Source organism: Falco biarmicus, chromosome 6 (assembly GCF_023638135.1).
Source record: "Falco biarmicus isolate bFalBia1 chromosome 6, bFalBia1.pri, whole genome shotgun sequence".
Taxonomy (NCBI): Eukaryota; Metazoa; Chordata; class Aves; order Falconiformes; family Falconidae; genus Falco; species Falco biarmicus.
This window is the reverse complement of record NC_079293.1, coordinates 65,705,713-65,723,592: the sequence shown is the minus strand read 5'-3', so window position 1 is coordinate 65,723,592 and position 17,880 is coordinate 65,705,713. Positions and strand designations below refer to the sequence as shown.

At 42.1% G+C, this 17,880-nt stretch overlaps 1 long non-coding RNA gene across 4 annotated transcripts; it reads left to right on the top strand.

The window, feature by feature from the left end:
• Positions 1-575: 575 nt before the first annotated feature.
• Positions 576-13,933, top strand: LOC130151875 (uncharacterized). Of its 4 annotated transcripts, none has more exons than XR_008822775.1 (4): positions 576-714; positions 1,851-4,024; positions 8,956-9,107; positions 12,927-13,900. It is a non-coding gene; the product is annotated as an uncharacterized LOC130151875 (long non-coding RNA). The 4 variants fall into 4 exon arrangements; XR_008822774.1 differs by lacking the exons at positions 576-714; positions 1,851-4,024 and adding exons at positions 6,412-6,937; positions 8,043-8,152; XR_008822776.1 differs by lacking the exons at positions 576-714; positions 1,851-4,024 and adding exons at positions 6,413-8,152; positions 13,907-13,933 and having other exon boundaries at positions 12,927-13,076.
• Positions 13,934-17,880: the final 3,947 nt, after the last annotated feature.

The following is a 17,880-nucleotide window of genomic DNA, read 5'->3' as shown; positions in this document are numbered from 1 at the left end:
GCTATACAACCATGTTGGAATAGCATTCCTGTGGTTTAGCTGGGCTCTGGTGTCACATGCATTGCTGTGTGAGGCTAGGTGCATTTGCTAGGTGAGACCTGGTCACGTGAAAATCAGTGGGGAGTGTTGCTAAACCTAGCTCAACTCCAACTTCAAGTATCCTGTAACTTAGGTTCTAAAGTTCACAAGCACTTTTGAAAACTTTGAAAAGCTTTAGTGTCTCTCCCACCTTGTATAGGAAGCTGTCCTAATATCAGGAATAGCAAGCCTTAGAGCTCCTGAATTATTTATTATCTAGTCTATTAGCTACCTGAGCATCCCGCTCCATTAGCATAGACATATGTTTTGCTGTAAATGTCCCCAGCCAGTGGCCCTTTCACACATGCGTCTACATCATTAACATTTGTGTTTATTTGTTTTAATTGTCATTGCTGCTATCCCTATCAGTCGCTACCATGTTGGATTATAATGAGGTGCAGGTAATTTTGATATAGACCATTTGGAGAATTTTGAAGTCATCTTACTTTTTTTTTAATACAAACATTTTGATTCCTTTACAGAGAGACATTTTTGTCCTCGGGGAACATTTCAGCCTACCAGAGTGTTACAGACATGACACACCACGTGTTGCTTCCGTTGAGTAACTCTGTGATTCAGAGTGCATTTGCTTCGTAGCTGAGGCTCCCACAGCTTCTGGATCCTCAAAGCTGCATGGTGAGCAAAGTACACCCTCAGAGGCACTCTTCCTCCATTTACACTGAGCTCCTTGGAGAATAAGGTCCTCTGCACTTCTTGCCGGTGTGCTTACTCCTTCCCCACAATGCTGCAAAGAACCTAACACTAATAGCTAATTGAAAAAAATCTCATGATCACAGTTTATTAACTTGATTCACCACTAGGAATTCTAGTAAACACTCTCTACAGAAGTGAGTAATTAAGATTTGAGGTGTAATGTAATCACACTGATGTCACCAAAATGAAATTATTCTGCATGATAGATGTTGGTGATTCTACTAACTTTCAGTTTAGGGTAATTAACCTTCTGAGCTCCCTCATTACCTGGCAGCTGTTTTGATTGACCAGTGAGTGTGTCATGGTTCTGTGCAAATATTTAGGTCTAGTGGTTTTCTTAGATATGACATCACACAGAGTTACATAATGCCAAATTACATACCTATGTGCTTAAGAGGCACCTTGAATGACACCAGCAATAAAAGCTGATGTTGTGTTAAGGAAAGTAAAGATGAGCCTTGCTGGTGATATTAGCATGTTCCAAGGCAATAGGTAGCTTTAAATAATCATTCTAACTTCATGTTTCCTCATTTTAATGCCATCCTGCTAATTATTCAATATCAGATACTACCTTTAATAATGCCTTTCCCAAACATGAGCGATAGGAATATCGTTTTCTGCCATCCCTGCTTTGATTTAGGTGACAATGATAGATAGAATCTTCGTAGCATGACTGAGAAACAGGATTTGTGCTGGCATGCAAAATCTGGATGTCTTTGATGAATAACATGTCCTGATGCCTCTGAGATAGAACCAGGAATAAATGATTGACGATAGGTAGGTAAGGACATGGGAGCTATTCTGTGGAGGCAGAAGTAGCACAGCATCTTGGTAGGAAATGTATTCTGGAAAGAATCTTACTGTTTCTTTCCCAAGGAAGGATAATAGATGCTTCTCTCTTTTCTAATACATGGCCTACTTTCAAAGTCAGAGCAGTGTATCACATACCAAATAGCAGCTGGGCCTCTGAATTGACTTTTCCTGATCAGATTACATAGGACTCTCATAACTAATTGAATGTTGTTCTTATTTATGAACAGTCATCTCTATTCTTTTAGGCGCTTGTGCATTTTCCTTGGAGGACATTCCTAATGGATGGAGGATTTTTTCCAGTCGCCATCAACAACACAATTAGTATAAATTACAACATGCAGGTACAGTGACACAGCAGCCTTGCGCTTATGTCCAAAGACATAAAGACAAGATGAATCTAGGATGCAGGAGGAAAACAAACTAATGCTATCTTGCTTCCTGTCTTTTTTTTTTAAAGAACAGAAGTGAACAAAAAACATCTCCCCCTTTTCTGTCCAAAAGCTCATCTTACCATTGACTTCACATTTGATCTTCAAGCAGAGCAGAGCATTTTTGTTGATAATTAACCTATACTTATCATTTTCCTAGTGTGCTAGAAATAGAGAATCAAATAATTCTTATGCACGGGCATATGTGTTTTAGGGCCTTAGTGCTAAAAGCTTGAAATCCATTTGTGTTTATAACATAGAAAGCCCGAGATTCGCTGTTACCGGTTAAGCTGTGTATGGCACACCTTCAGAGACTCTCCCTTCCTCTTCAGCCATGCCTGTGAGCCTCAAGGATGCAGATCGAAGAGTTGCTCATGGGGAGCTGATGGCAATGCAGTTTCTGATGGAGGATGTAGTGCAGAACAGCTACAGCTGTGCTGTGGGAGATCACGCTGACTGTCAAGCCTTGCAAGCAGGTACCTCTGAGAACTCAGTCCGTTTGGGACTGTACAGCTTCTATGTGGGACTCCCATCAGTTTTTGCAACCAAATCCCTGTGAACAGAAGTGACCTAGACCTAAGGTATACTGTAATAACCTCACCTATTCTTGACCATCTGGTAAGAAGCAAAAGGAACAATTTGTCTCCCATAAATCCTGAATGCTCTTGAGAGAAACCCTAGTGATATGATAGATGCCCCTGGAGGGTCTGTTAGTATCACCAGACTTCTGGAGAAATCAGAGACTGTCCCAACTTCTTCCCACACCCCAGCGAAGGTCCAGCTCTTTCTGTATCAAGAGCTACTTGATGCAAAGGGGAAAGGAACGGGCTGGCCATTGTCTAAGATTGAATCTAGTCAAGGAGAGGCAAGGTACTTCCAGGCTGTACTTCCCTGAGTACTTGTGTTGTGGACGTGTATGTGAGGAATAGTAGGGCTTGTAGCAATAGGGCAAGGGGGCATGGCCTTAAACTAAAAGAGGGCAGATTTAGATTAGATATTAGGAAGAAATTTATTACGGTGAGGGTGGTGAGGCACTGGAACAGGTTGCCCAGAGAAGCTGTGGATGCCCCATCCCTGGAAGTGTTCAAGGCCAGGCTGGATGGGGCTTGGAGCAACCTGGTCTAGTGGAAGGTGTCCCTGCCCATGGCAGGGGCCTTGGAACTAGGTCATCTTCAAGGTCCCTTCCAACCCAAACCATTCTATGATTCTATGGTGCTAGGAATGTTGGTGGGGGCACCTGAAGACTGCCAGAAAATACACAAAGGTTTGGTTCAAAGAACAGGCAGAGATTCAGACTGTTTGTGATGGAAAACAGACACGCAGATCGATTTGTAAGGTAAGGTAAAATGAGCAGAAAGGACAAATTTAGTTATTTTAAGGTCTGCTTCTTTCAAGATCTGACCTAAGAGTTTGATTTCTGTAAGAGTACATTTAGTAGAGACCAAGCAGAGAGTGCTGCTGTTGAAGCTATTCACTTGAGGAAAGCAGCAATAACCCAAAGGATTTAACTTCTGTGCAGTTTTACCCCCATCTCTGCTGTATATGAGCACTCATTGCAATCCAAAGGTAGGCTGGTTTTTTCCTGTGCCATGCTCTGAAGGACACTGATGTAAGGCCCCATTGCAAGTTCTGATTGCACAATAGCCTGTTGCATGCCTTGTCTTACTGTGTATCTCAGGAGATGATATTAAGCAAAGAAAATCATGTGAAATATTTGTCATAGCTTTTTGAAGCAAGACATTTCCCTGTGACTTCCAGCAGAACTGGGCAGAAGCGGTTGACTCAAGTGGTAATGGGTTGCAGAACAGCAAAAAGATGTGCAAACTTTTGCTGAGGCATCATGACTCGGTCATGTCACTTAACTTGCTGAGATCTTTTCTGATACTATGGAAGCAATGGGAAATATTAAAGGCAGAATGAGGCTGACTCAAGCTGAGGACTGAGGATATCAATACAGTTCCCCTCTACAAAGAGTTTTGCGAGCAATATGGGTAAGTAACCTTGGATGTAAAAATATTCCAGAGAGACTGAAAAGATGAAAAAAAAGTCTTTGCCTTCTCCATCCATTTTCCTCCTGTCCCCCCATTTCATCTGCCTTTTTAAATTTTTTTTTTATTCCTACCTTCCTTTATTTTTGCTTATAATTAACCTAGTACTCATGTTTTTCTCTAAAGGCTTGAGAGCTACCTTTTGTTTCTTTGTTTCAGTACAGTTGTTTTTTCCCCTCTTTCAAAGTCTATTCAAACTGTTTGCTGATGATGTTTTCCAAATGCATTCTTCTCAGCTGTGTGACCCACCTCTGCATTTCAGGCTGCATAAACAATGTTAAATACAGTACTTGAATAAATGGAAATTCTGGAAGCCTGTTAGATGAATTGTAGTAGAATTCTTCCTAACCCTCCTACTTGGCTCAACTTTGAGCAGTCGAGAATAGAAAACTGGAAGATTTCCATCAGAGAGGCCCTTCTGAAAGCAGAAAATGGAACATCACTTTTGAAAAAGCTTCGTTCCCGGAAACTACAAGAAAGGAAGTGAAAGAGCAAGATGACACAGCAAGGGTGAAATCTGTGCCTGAAGGCACTGCATAACACTGTTGTCATGCGACAGAGTACGGAGGAAGCAATGCTCAGTGGGCCTGTCCCTACAAGGCCAAAGCACTTGAGTCTGACAAGTCTGAATCCGTCACAGAATAACTGTGTGTGTGTGTGTGTGTGTGTAAATAGCTGGTATCAGATCTGCTCTGTTCTGGCCTCCATTTGTCTGTATCCCAGTGTCACCTCCCGTGCATTACCACCAGATCAGAGTGGGCACAGTCCAATGCTGGGGCCCCATGGTCTTTTCCTCTAACTAATTTATAAACTCTGCCAAGGGAGCAGCTCTGGGGCAGAGCAGGACTGGGTTGCAGGAGGGTTGGGAGTCAGGGGTGCAAGTTGTCCATGCAGAACAAGCAACAGCTTGTGCTTCCACCATGGGGCTGGGCAGGAGAGCCCCAACCTCAGTCTCTCCTAGTCTCTCCATGCCCAGAGCTTTCTTGTTTTGATGCCCGAGATCTGGCTTAGCAGTTATTGCCTCCTGGGAGGAGAGGTGAGCTCCTTGCCCATGGCTTTGCTTACACTGGCCTTTGAGTGGGAGAAGATTCTGTAGCGGCACCTGCAACAGCTCCTTCCTAGCAGGCAATCTACCAAACTTACTGTACTCAAAAATCCCACAGTGTTTCCCTCTTCCATATGCCCACCCACCCCCTTCCACAGATAAGAGCTCCCTACTTCCCGCTCTGAGCTCTATGCTAACCTTTGTGTCATGGCATCAAGGGTTTAAAAGGCAGCATGATTAAAGCAGTAAAACGAAATGAGGTATATATACCTTGCTAATGGCTTCTAAGAGCAAAGTGTTCATCTGCCTCAGCACTTAGCATTCAGGAACACTTGGCAAACCCATGATCTGATGCAAAGGAGAGCAGGGGGAGGGGGTGGAGGGAATTTCTTGGTCTATTTCAACAATGGTGATAGACAAGTTCTTACCAGTGATCAGACCTCCCCTCTTTATCTGATTCACCTCTTGTTCCTTCCCCACTGTTTTAGTTTTGTACTATTATAAACTTGGAGAAATCATTGAGCCATGTAATAAGGCAGGAGCAGTGAAGAAGAGAGTGTCCTGTCCCACTTGCAGGTCGGTTGGGTTAATGCGGTGAGCTGAGACTCAGATTCTGCACAGGTTAGGAATGGGGGCAGGGGAAGAAAAAGCAAAGTTAAGGTCTAAGGTCAGTAAATGCAAACAGTGATTTTGAGAGAGAATGTGTTGAAATACTCATGTCTTGGTGATTCTAGCACAGATATCCTGTACCTGGCCATGAAAGCCATGGTCAGACAAATGGGCACAGAGGAGGAGTTTGGAGAGCCTGTTATAAGTGCTTGGCATATACTTGCCCCCAGAGGAGCATCAGAAATTGAACTGCAAGTGTACCAGCTAAAGGGAGGGTTATGTGGGGCATTGCGAGGGACTGTCTTCCTTAAGGGGAAAGGCTGTGAGAGCTGGGCCTGCTTAGCCTGGAACAGAGAAGATTGAGAGGGGACCTTATCAATGCACGTAAGTATCTTAGAGGCAGGTGTCAGGAAGATGGGGCCAGACTCTTTTCAGTGGTGCCCAGTGACAGGACAAGGGGCAACAGGCACAAACTGCAGCACAGGAGGTTCCATCTGAATGTGAGAAAGAATGTCTTTACTTTGAGGGTGACAGAGCCCTGGGACAGGCTGCCCAGAGAGGCTGTGGAGTCTCCTCTGGAGACATTCAAAACCCACCTGGCCATGATCCTGTGCGACCTGCTCTGGGAGAACCCGCTTTAGCAGGGGGTTGGATGAGATGATCTCCAGAGGTCCCTTCCAGCCCTGAACATTCTGTCATTCTGTGACCACACAACATCACGTTTTCCTACAATTTCTGGTAAATGAAGTGGTGGCCTGTGGAGGCTGTCACGGGGGAAAGTTTGGCAGATGTGGCTGGGAGGCTCTGCAACAGCACCTCTGCTGCGTGGACTTAGGTGTGTGTCCTGGGAGGGCCCAGAGCAGCAGGGGAATCTGCTTCTATCCAGAGTGTTTGTGGCACAGCACTAGGCATATGGTCACCCCCAAATGGTATTGACCTTGATACAGTATCTGAAAATACTGTGTTTAGAGAAGAACAGAAAGAGAATTGCTTTGGTTCAGTCTGCTAGTTTTGGCTAGCTGGCGAGTTGCTTTGTAAGCAATGTAGAAAGTTAGTAAGAGCTAAGTATCAAACTTGATTCTAGCTTCAAAAGCTTCTGGAAAGCCTAGAAATTGACATGGTCCATGATGTGCAGAAGAAAATTATCCAGGAAACAACTCTAGTGATGTCTGAAGAGCCAGATGAAAGCAATCTCCCCACTGGTAAGGAGAATCAATCAAAATACCCTTCCTGGGAAGTGTGGGAGCCCCAGTCTTGAGTGGGAAAAGTAGCCTTGATGCATAAAGGCAGCAAAGATTTGCCCTGCATGTGAACAGGAGAGCATGCTTGCTCTCAGCTCCCCACTTCCCTGTGCGCTCGTTTGGAGGCCAGGGGCTGGCTGAATTGTGGAGAAGGTATCACTGATGAAAAAGGGCTTACCCTCAGGAAACTCTCCTCTGCTCTGGAGAGCCCATTGTGAGAAATTCCAGAAACACATCAAGGGGAAGCTGTGCAGAGTTGTGTACTGGGACACTATACACCTTTCTGCAAGGACCTGCTTATTCTGTCTGTTCAACAGATTCAGATTCCCTAAATCTGAGTTCACTTTCTCTTTATACATTGAATGTTTAGCCATAATCATTGAAAAAACGATTGTGCAAACAAGGCTGAATACTATGCTGCAGTTTGCAGGCAGCCTGAAAAGAGACTGATAGGAAATTACTTCTCTACTCTGTCTCAGAGTGTTAATATCTTAGGCCTAGTAGTGCAATTTAAATGCCAGACTTTTTAGTATGTTGGGTGTTTACTTGGTACAATTACTGCATAGGTGTGGGCAATTTGGGTATTCACAGGCACGAACAGTAAAACAAAGAAAAAGTGGAAATAAAAGGGAAGAAAAACGTGTCCTAGTGCCACTGGATGTGGTTGCAGGCAGCAATGACCAGTGCACAGAACTGTTCAGTTTCACACAAAAGCCACGTTCTTTACTCAATATTTTCAGAAAACTCCAGTACACAATTGTGGGCCAGGCCGTTATTGACAGGACTGGTCCATAACAAAATTGCGTTTTGGCTTTGATACTGGAACGAATTTGATATTGCAGTTCAACACAGCCTTTGCAATCTGTTTGCAATGACATTTACTTTTTGTGGTAAACATTTTAGGAAAGCTGAGAAACCCTAAGCTATAAAGCGTACCCATCATCAAATCCCAGGGATTACTGAAGGATCAATATTTTGTGACAGTGGTACCCACTGATGTGTAGTTTTATTCTGTTGAGTTTGTTTGTTTGTTTGTTTTTCTTTGCTTCTTCCTCTGTACCTGAAGAGCTCTGGAAACACAGGGTAATGCAAGAAAATTTCTCAGTTGTACAACCATAGATAGTGCAGGCATTTGTTCAAAGGCTGATGGAAAACTACCAAGAATCAGATACAGACGTACGTATTCTGCATTTCTATCTAAGCAACAGCTAAATCATGTTTACAGCTTTATTTATTAAAGCTCTTGTCAATCAGTGACCTAAAAAAGAAACACATTTCTTAAGCTTATGAGCTTAGATTCAGATTATGTTGGTTTGCAATAGCAGCGTTGGCAGCAAACTTGTGTATTGCCCTACTGCCTTCTGACAGGTTTATTTCAGCTCTCAGGACTGTAATAATGTGAAGATGAGTTGGGGCTGGAGGTTTATATGCAACCGCAATGCAGGATTGCAGGACTATTCACGGATTCAGTAGTGGGAACTCTTCTTCCTGAGTCATTGCTAAATCAGGGGTCCAGCACGATGTTAGGAAGCAGTTTTAGGTGGGTTTGGTTTTTTTTTTTTTTTCCCCAGTGAAATTTAAATAAAATATTTATGGAAATATGACCACTCCTGGTTAAAAAACACACAACATGTTTTCTTAAGAGAAGGGATGATGGGGCCCAACTGCAACCCAGGAAGTTTCTGAGTTGGTAATTTAATTTCTCTACCAAAAATTCTTTTAGCTTCAGATGGAAAAAAACCCCAACATTATAGCTAGAATCAGTCAAAAAGCTAACAAATCTGTTTTCCATTAGTTCAGTGAAATTGTAGATTAGGCAAAAACATTTACATTGAATATTTTTCTTTTTGCTTCATTTTAATATTGCAGAGGCATTTTATTTACAATAAGGTGATCATGTTCCATTTTGATGGATGCTGTATATATAGCAACTCTTGTGACTCAGGCCACCTGCAAGGTTTCTTATTTTGTTTTCCTAGGTGACTTTTTAAAAAAGCCCTTTACAACAGTGTCTCACCGTAGTGGGCTGTGACATCGTGGCCAGAGAGCACTGCAACTTTGAGACTGCTCCGTGTTTTATGAAAATGTTCTCCAGTAGCAGCAGCAGCATTTACTTTCCCCAAAAGAACAGGTATGCTCAGTGTTGATTCTACTCTTTGAGAATGGGGAAGGTGGTTTCTCTGGGTAGAGGGCAGCTGCTAAGTAAAAAATAAAGTCAGGCTGTCAGGCTGGGAAGTTGTTGAAGTGGAGATGGGCTGCACAAGCATAGCCACCATGCACCTTTGTGCTTTGCCTCAGGAGCCGCACGCAGTGCAGGGATGTGGCAACCAAAGCAGTATGGCCCTGACGCAGGTCGGTGATTGTGGTCTATCGGTTGGCAGCGCTTAGTGGTCTCATTTGGAACAGAGTCCCACCGTGCAGATACATGGTGACAGTCTTTGAGAAGAAAGGCAGGGGGGCTGTGGGGCGGCTATTTCTGTGCTCAATGCCAGACGTCATACCAGGAGGACTGGTAAAACAAAGATAACCTGAAGGCAAAGGTAGTGGCCTGCTGTTCTGCGGTTAATATTCACAATAGGTGATATACTGGTAACCTTCAAACTTAAACTTCTGCTGATGGGTCCCTTCCTTCATGAGGCATTTCCCCAGAGCAATTCAATCCTGTGCATTGACTGAGATAGAAAGTAGAAGTGGGTCAGGCACATAGGCTCAGCTGCAGCATGGGTACCAGGTATGCTACCTCACAGCTGCGCAATTCCTGCCAAGTTCTGAGAACCTGACTTCGCAACTTCAGCTGTGTTTTTCAGGATAGCTGGTATGTGTGGGTAGAATTTTTTAAAGAAGTAAACCCAGCCAATAAATCAGAAATGCTGTTTTGTGGAATCATGTGATATCCATGTAATCCGTTAGCTGACTTGGAGGCTTGGCTCCATCAGCACAGACTCCACTGCTAGAGGTACGTCAGCTTCTACAGAAACCTGTGCTAGGGAGAAGAATGCTTGGGTTTCAGGATGTTTGCACAGTAGTGTTAGAACACCTGCATTTTGGATTTCATTCCTAGGCTCTTTTTCTTATCTGTCCTGATCACTGACTACAAGATTTCAGTTCTTCTCTGGGCTTTTTGCCCCACTTTCTCATGCTTTTCACAGTTTTTTGCCCCTATATCCTTTTCTGTAAAGTGTCTTGTCAGCAGCCTCCCTTATTGCCTGATTTCACTGTCTTGTCCACATGTTTGGGAAGGCTGGTGTGAGAGAGAAAATGAGAAACACGTGTGAGGTTTCAGGTGGGTGGAAGGACACAGGAGGAGCCGGTAGGACTTTTCTGGAGCCTCTGGGCACTGGAGTCTCTCTCCCCAACTTTGCTAGCCCATCACCACCAAATCCCTGTCTCATCTGTGTTGTACTTGAAGGGAGCAGCCCAGGGTTGCCAGCTGCCTACTATCTCCAGGCTCTGCTTCAATCTCAGAAGGGATTTCCTGCTCCCAGTTCCACTTCTGGCTAGCCTAAAGCAATTAACAGGGGCTGTTGCAAGTCTGAAGAGCAAGCTCAGTAGAAACCATGAGAAAGGTTCAGGCACGATCAGCTAAACCGGGATAGCAGATAGTTTAAAAACTAAGAAGTCTCTAAGGAACATACATGAACCATGTAGGTTTTTTCCTCTAACAAAGTCTTAGGATGTGACCAACTTTTTGCCGATTTTACAAAAACCCCCACCCAAAACAGAGGAAAACTAGTGCTGCTCTGAATAAAGGTCACCAGAATTTTTCAGAAGGGCTAAAATACATGTATTTTTTCCCAGCATTCATTTTCAAAAGTCTCTCAGTAATGTTTGCTGGAAGACAAAAAAATCGACAAAAATTGAAATAGAAAATTTCAGTGAGAATCCAGTGAAGTTATTAGCATTTACTACTTAGATCTGGCATATGGAGGTGCCAGGCAACCTTGCAAGCATACTGTGCTGTTGGCTCTGCCTACAGTCTGCAGTTGTGCCTATTTCTTCTTTGAGTAATGTAATATGCTAAGAATGATTTTTAGCTTTCCTCAGCTGTGTTCATCCGGTTGTGAATGCTGTTTGGTGGTATGAAAACAACCAGACATTTATATCTAGCAATGACCTACCTATGTGAAATGGAAATTCTGTCATTTAAATCTGTTCAAGTTCTATCATGTACCTTCCTATTTGTGCCAACCTGAGTGTCCTTTCTGAGGGTTTGTTAATTGTCAAATATCAACAAATGGAACACATAATAGTTTTTATTAAATGTTACATGGTCTGTATTTACAAGCTTATCAGCAGACAGCATATTTGCTCCAATAAATGCATTACCTCATAGCTTACTGAACAAAGCCTAGTCACAGTTCTTCTGACTTTCTCTCCGGAGTCAGGGGAGGTTACACTGTGGGAGGCCAGGTTCACTGACACAGCAGTCATGCACAGGATCTTCTCCTAAAATCAGACTTGCTAATCCTGCTCCCTAATCGTTCTGCTCCTCTGTCCTCGGCACACATCTTCTATCAATTCTCATACCTGTTAGCAAGGAGATCTTTCTTTCCTGATGACCAGGAACAGATATTTTGAGGTTATGTATGAAACTTATGCATTTGCCTCCTTCAAATACTGGTTGCGAACTGCCACAATTCTTCCTACTGTTTTCAGGGAACAAATGTTTCTAAAATGAACAGGGATGAACAGGGATATACAAAATGGGTTATTCTGTATCATTAAAGGATTATTTTCATCAGGCCACTCACTTAAGAAGATATTCTTGCTCTACTTGATTAGGTACCACATAACATATTCAGAGCTCTGGATCATTTATTCCTTGGCTAGTGTTTGCTCATCCCTAGCTTTGCTCATTCTCTATCTCTGCTGTGATAGATGACGGGGCTGTGCCATGGGATGATTATGGAAATAACTGTGCTCAGAGCCCAGCTCACTGACTTACAGGAAGAAAATCTTGGTCTCAAAGAGATGATTAGAAAAGTAGTACAGGATGAATATGAATCATTAGTGCAGAACCTATTTGTGACTTGTGTCCATCTAAAAGTAGGTACAGAATAATAGGGAGTACTTGACTGGTCTTTTTTGTGCTGCTGTATAATTTGCCAACAAGTGTAGCACTCAAAGGAATAAATTGCTGCAGTGTGCCAGGTGGATGAATGGGTGAATCATTTATCTCCTGCTGCTAGAAGCATCTTGTAAAACTGTCTGGTAGAAAAATAGCGTGCCTTTTCCAAGAGAGGAGGCGTATTCTCAATGGAACAGGTACCACATTAGAGAGAGTGATGGAAGCTCTTTTTAGTTACAGTGGAGTGAACTTTTTGGATATAATACTTCAAGTCTGTAATATTCTGCATTATTTTTCTTGGATACTTTATGTCTACTGCATAATTTTATTGGTTACTCTAACAATGCCTTTTGTTTTCAAGTAGTCCACTGATTTCTTTGGGGTGACATATATCATTACTTACAAAAATAAGATACCCCAATCGAGCCTGTAAAAACTGACCTGATTGTGACCATATGTATTATAGAGTAACCACCTGCATCAGATCCCCAGAGTATTGATGGATGGTCCACGAACCCATTAATGTCTGTGTCCAGGGCAATAGTCACTTCAGGAATATTGTGATTTCTTTTGCAACCTTGAGCGTGAGTTCAGTTATCACCAGAGAGCCTATTTTGTCACCATGATGCTGCTACTTCCATTAAATACATACATCCCAGGACTGCCAATAGGTTGCCTGCATATGGTACAATTGAAATTCCATTTCTTGCAGTGCCTGGATGCAAGAAGAATATTGCTCTGTCTTCCTGATACACTGATTCTAGGAAAATAATTACGGAGAAAGACCATCTGGTTGTAGTTGAGAGACTTCTGAAATCTTCTGAATGTTGCTTTCCCATATGTGCACGTTTCATCTCTTATGGGCTCTGTTGATAATTGCAGGGAAAGTTGGATGTCTATCACCTTAGCATTGAGCAACGAGTGTTTGAAATCATCGGTGAAGTGAGAAGAGGAGGTGACAATATGATTGATCTGAAGAAAAAGTTCAGCTCCACTAAGAACAACAGTGACTTGGAAGAACATTTGTCTAAAGTAAGGAAATACATATATGCATCGGTAAATGAACACAAGGATAATATCAAGGTAAAGCTTGTTGAAGATAGCTTAAGTTATTATACTGTTTCTGAGACATCAGTTGTGTGAAGAGCATGGAGGTAGTCCATTACTAGACTCTGTTAATGGCTACTCATTTGTCAGGCTGTCATAAATCGGTCATCTTTGACTGTGTGTTCATGCTCCAAGTGCAGAAATGTTGGGCCAAACCCAGATCTTGGACCCTGAATAACTACATGTATTTGAAGTGAATTTGGTTCTAAACTTAGGAACTATGCTTTCAGTCTGTTCTGAGGGAAACTAACATAATGCTTTCTACACAGGTGAACATCAGAGAGGTTAAACCTAGATCTGAAGAAGCATAAATGTAAACTCACATTCAGCCTTGTGTCAGCATTGTCGTGTGTTGTCATTGTCCTTTTTTTTGGGTGGGGGAAAGAGAATGTGATGTTTCAATAAGCCTGATAAATGTGTTGATGGGAATTTTATCTTCTTGTTGTGCAAGCCGGTCACATAAAAGAATGGGGACAGAATCCTCTTTTCTATTTGGGGTTACTTAAAATAAAAAATATATTCAGCTTTATGTTTTGAAAGAGTGCCCCCAAAACTGATGGTCTGGGAGTTATAAACTAAAGCCTGGAAATTACTTTCCAGGCTACAACTTCCAAATCAATCCCTTTTATAATCAAACGTATTCCTCCTCAGCAAAGTTCAATTTGTGCTGAAATCATCATAGTCAGACAGTGAATACAAATGAGATCAAATGGATAATGGCTGAATACTTCTGTCTAAAGCAAATATACTTGCAGATCTCTCAAGCAGAGCAGTTTGTGAAGTGTGGATAACTGGCTAGCTGAAAAAGGTCTCATAGACATAGTCCAGCTGGCTGGACAAAAATGCACATCGCTCTCAGCTTATCTGAAGTAAAGCAAAAGTTACAAAATAACAGGAAGACTGCGGTGGGAAAAGAATGTTGCAGGTGGGAACCGATAACTACAGAACAGAAACTAGGGGCGGACTTGATATTTAGGTAACTAACCAATAATGAGCTTAACTTTTGTAATATGTATGAGCTAATTATAACAAGGCATAAAAGGTGACTGTAAGGGACAATAAATGAAGTCTGCTGATCACTCATATTGAGTGACTGTGTCTTCCCTCCGTCGCGACAGTGAAGCAGGATGTAACTGTAATGTCTACAGAGTGAGAAGGACTTTCAACACCCCCAGTGAACCCGGGGGATAGGGACACCCAGAAGTAAATGAGAAACCAGTAGAAATGGAAGAAGTCCACATGTGAGAAGGCTGCAGGGAGACTTCCACATCCCCGCTTGGAGAGGACAGTGTGCAGAGGACAGTGAACAAGGACAGTGGGGAGCTTACATGCAGTTAAATGGTTGTGGCTTGAGCAGAGTTGTGGAAACGTGGTGGGCTGGTGCAGTCCGTGATCATGGACGGTTACAGGGTGTTTAAGAAGGATCAGCAGGTAAGAAGAGGAGTGAGAACTGTACTTTGTGTAAGGAGTTCATTCCCTGCACAGAGCTCATGCATGAAGTTGGAGATGTACTACTGAAAGGCTATGAGGAGGGAGGAACGTTAGTGATGATCAATGACTGCGGTGAGGAATCTGTCACAGACTGCTTGGTCAAGAGAATAAATTGGACGGGCCTGTCTATAGAGAGCTAAGAAAAGTGGTTTTGCTTTGAAGCCTTGGTGGACATGGAAGTTTTATCCATCTGGAAATCTACTGGAAGTGGAACACAGCATTGTGAAAGCGTAGGCAGTTCCTAGGCCGCATTAGTGATAATATCCTAAAAGCAAATGCTAGAGGAGCCAGTCACAGTAAATCCCTACTTCTGCTTCTCACAAACGGGGGAAAACTGGTGGTGAGTGGCATCTAGGGCTGCAAGGGCTATAAAATTATTTCAGGATCAGGAGAACGATTTTAAAATCGTGCTGCAGAGCTAGGACTTGGGACTTCAGGAGAGGAGATTGTGACTTATTTAGGGAATTGCTAGGCAGAATCCTTAGGAAACTGCCAAGAGGGGAAAAATGATGAGGAAAGCTGGTTAATTTTTAAAGAAAACTAAAAGAGACTTCAAAACCAACTACCCTGTTCCACCATAACACATGGGAATTCAGCAGAAACTTTGCCTTGCTTGCCTTAGCAAGGAGCTGCTTGAAGGACTAAAATACAAAAAGAAAGAATGCAAGCAGTGGAAATATGGGTAGGCAACAAAGGTAGAGTATCAGAGTTCAGACCCATGGTGATGAAATTAGGAAGGCCAAAGCCTGGCTGCAGATAAAATTAGGATGGGACACAAAGGTGAGTTGACACTGAATGGTAGAGCTTCTCTGCAGAGATATCTCTGCCAGGAGGGCCAGGACCTCCAGTGGTCCTCTGTAACAGTTTTCAGGCAGAAGTCTGCTATTTTGAACAAAAAAGAAGAAAACCTGATGACAATACTTTTCATGAATGCACTGATTTTGTTCTTATTAAGGATACTGTAATTAGGGTGAATCAGGTTACCCAACTTGGTACAAACCAGAATCCTCATTTGGCACAAGAGTGTTTATCACCATTAACAGAGCTTCATTTCAGTGAGGTTTACCTGTTCGCTGTTTTGGATTAAATTTCTTCTGTTTTTCCCCCGGTTTCTGGGCAATGCTCACATTTCCTGTTTCCCTGGAGACACAGTAATAGAAATCTACGGCCAAAGGCTGCGCTGTTTCGAGATGCACAATTAGAGCATTTGAAAACAAAACTGAAATACAAATAGTTGCATGCTTTTACAATTGTATTCACTTCCAAAGCATACTTTCTTCCTGGGGAAAGTAATCTTTGTGGGTCTACTCCTCCCAACATCTTCTTAGTAGGAACAGCTGCAGCTCTTGTGGGATGAAAATACCAGGCTAAGCAAGTGGGTGTGTAAGCTAAAGGCTCTGAGCTGTTGGAAGCAAACTGCTCAGAAGGCACAGCTTTCTGAAAAGCTTAGAGATGCTGAGAAGATGATATTTCCTGACCATTTCATCTGTTCTCTAATTTTCTGCAAAAAACGTAGAATGTTTTCTGCAAAACTAATGGTCAGATTGGGCAGGCTCACTATTGTTCAGTGATCCTATAGGAGCTCACTGTAACTGCCAATTTTAGGTAAAAATGCTAAACTTTCTCCCCTCTATAATATGGGTATAATGGTGGTCTTCAAATGTGAAGAGTGTGAAACAAATCCCTGATGTTTGCTTGAAGCAAGAGTTTAGGAAGCAGGAGTAGCCTATAGTACTCCTGGTTCTGTTGTTGACTTGGAAGACTACTCTGTATCAAAATCAACTATTTCAGAACTGACCAAAAGGTATAAAAAAGAAGACAGGCAGACATGAAGTGAAAAAGAACTGGATTGTTGGCTTGGGAGGTAGCTCAGTTGTTTTTTGGTTTTTATTTTTAATTGGTATCTGCTTAAACAAAGCAGAACACAGCATGAGGTTTCTAAATGTAATTACACAAATACAAGATGAAGCACAAAAATTACTAAATTAAACTGAAGTGAAGATGGATGGAGAGAAAAGAGCCTCACTGCTTTAAATGAGGCTGATTCAAATAGAACAAACAGGTTATTGATTGTTATATAGGCTAATTAGCTGCACATGTCAAGCAAAGAAAAGGCAGAATAGATCATATGTAACTTAAAAAGAGTGAAAACAAAATGTTTTTTGTGTGCTTGTTAATTTTAAACCCAGATGAAACTGGATGTGCATACAATTAGTTCAGTTATATCAGGGAGATGCTGAATCATTAGAATATTTTATTGATCAGATCAGTCAAAGATGGATTGAATTATTGCAAATTTGTGGAATTAAATAAGAAGTAAGAGCTATCTTCACAGGATTAAAAAGAAGTCTGAAACTGAGAAAATTAAATGGGGAAAATTGGCTTTTTTAAATTAGAAACCAGCTCATCTTGCTCAGACAGAGCTTTCTTGGATCTGACTGTGGAATGGTCCTGAAGATCTAAGGGCTTGTATTTCACTGTTCTCCACACCAAGTGCAGAGGATCCTGGACCTTGCTTTTTCCAGTTTAATGGCTGGAAAAGGAGAGAGGGCTGCTAAATCTGTGTCTGACATAGTAACATGTACATACACATTGGTGTTTGTGTTTTGAAACAAACAAAAAGACCCTGCCCAGAAGGAACGCAAGCTTCATCACACACAGTTAAGCAAGGAATAAGCGGATTAATAAGATGGACAGGTCTTTCTAATGCGTAAGATCAAATTTTACATTGCTCTGAGCTTCCTTGCACACAAGAACTTGAATTGTTGACATATGAATAAAGATGTGCAGTGACACCCACATGAAAGATTATCTTACTTTTTCCCCTTTAAAGAATGCCTTCTGTCTATCCTGTTCACTTTGCCTTAAAAAAAGGTCCAGCTTTTAGCAGAAAATAGGAACAATGCAATCCCACTTTACTAAAAATCTCAGAGAGATTTACCTTTCAAGCAACCCACTGCTATATAAAAGAGAGAAAATCACTGCTCTCCTTGCTTCTGTAATGTGCTTTGTTTACAGAAAGCTCTTCAAAACAAAAAAAAGTGTCTGAATACTAAGATGATGGGAGAACAAGAGGTGACTTCACTTCAGGGTCAGTTCATGACTGTAAGGAAAGCTCTTGCAAAATCTCAAGCAGAAAATGACAAGCTAAACCAATAGCTTCATAAACAGGTATCTGAATTCAACAGGTCCCAATTCATCAGTGCAACAAGCTGAATTCTCCTCTCCATCTCACTTG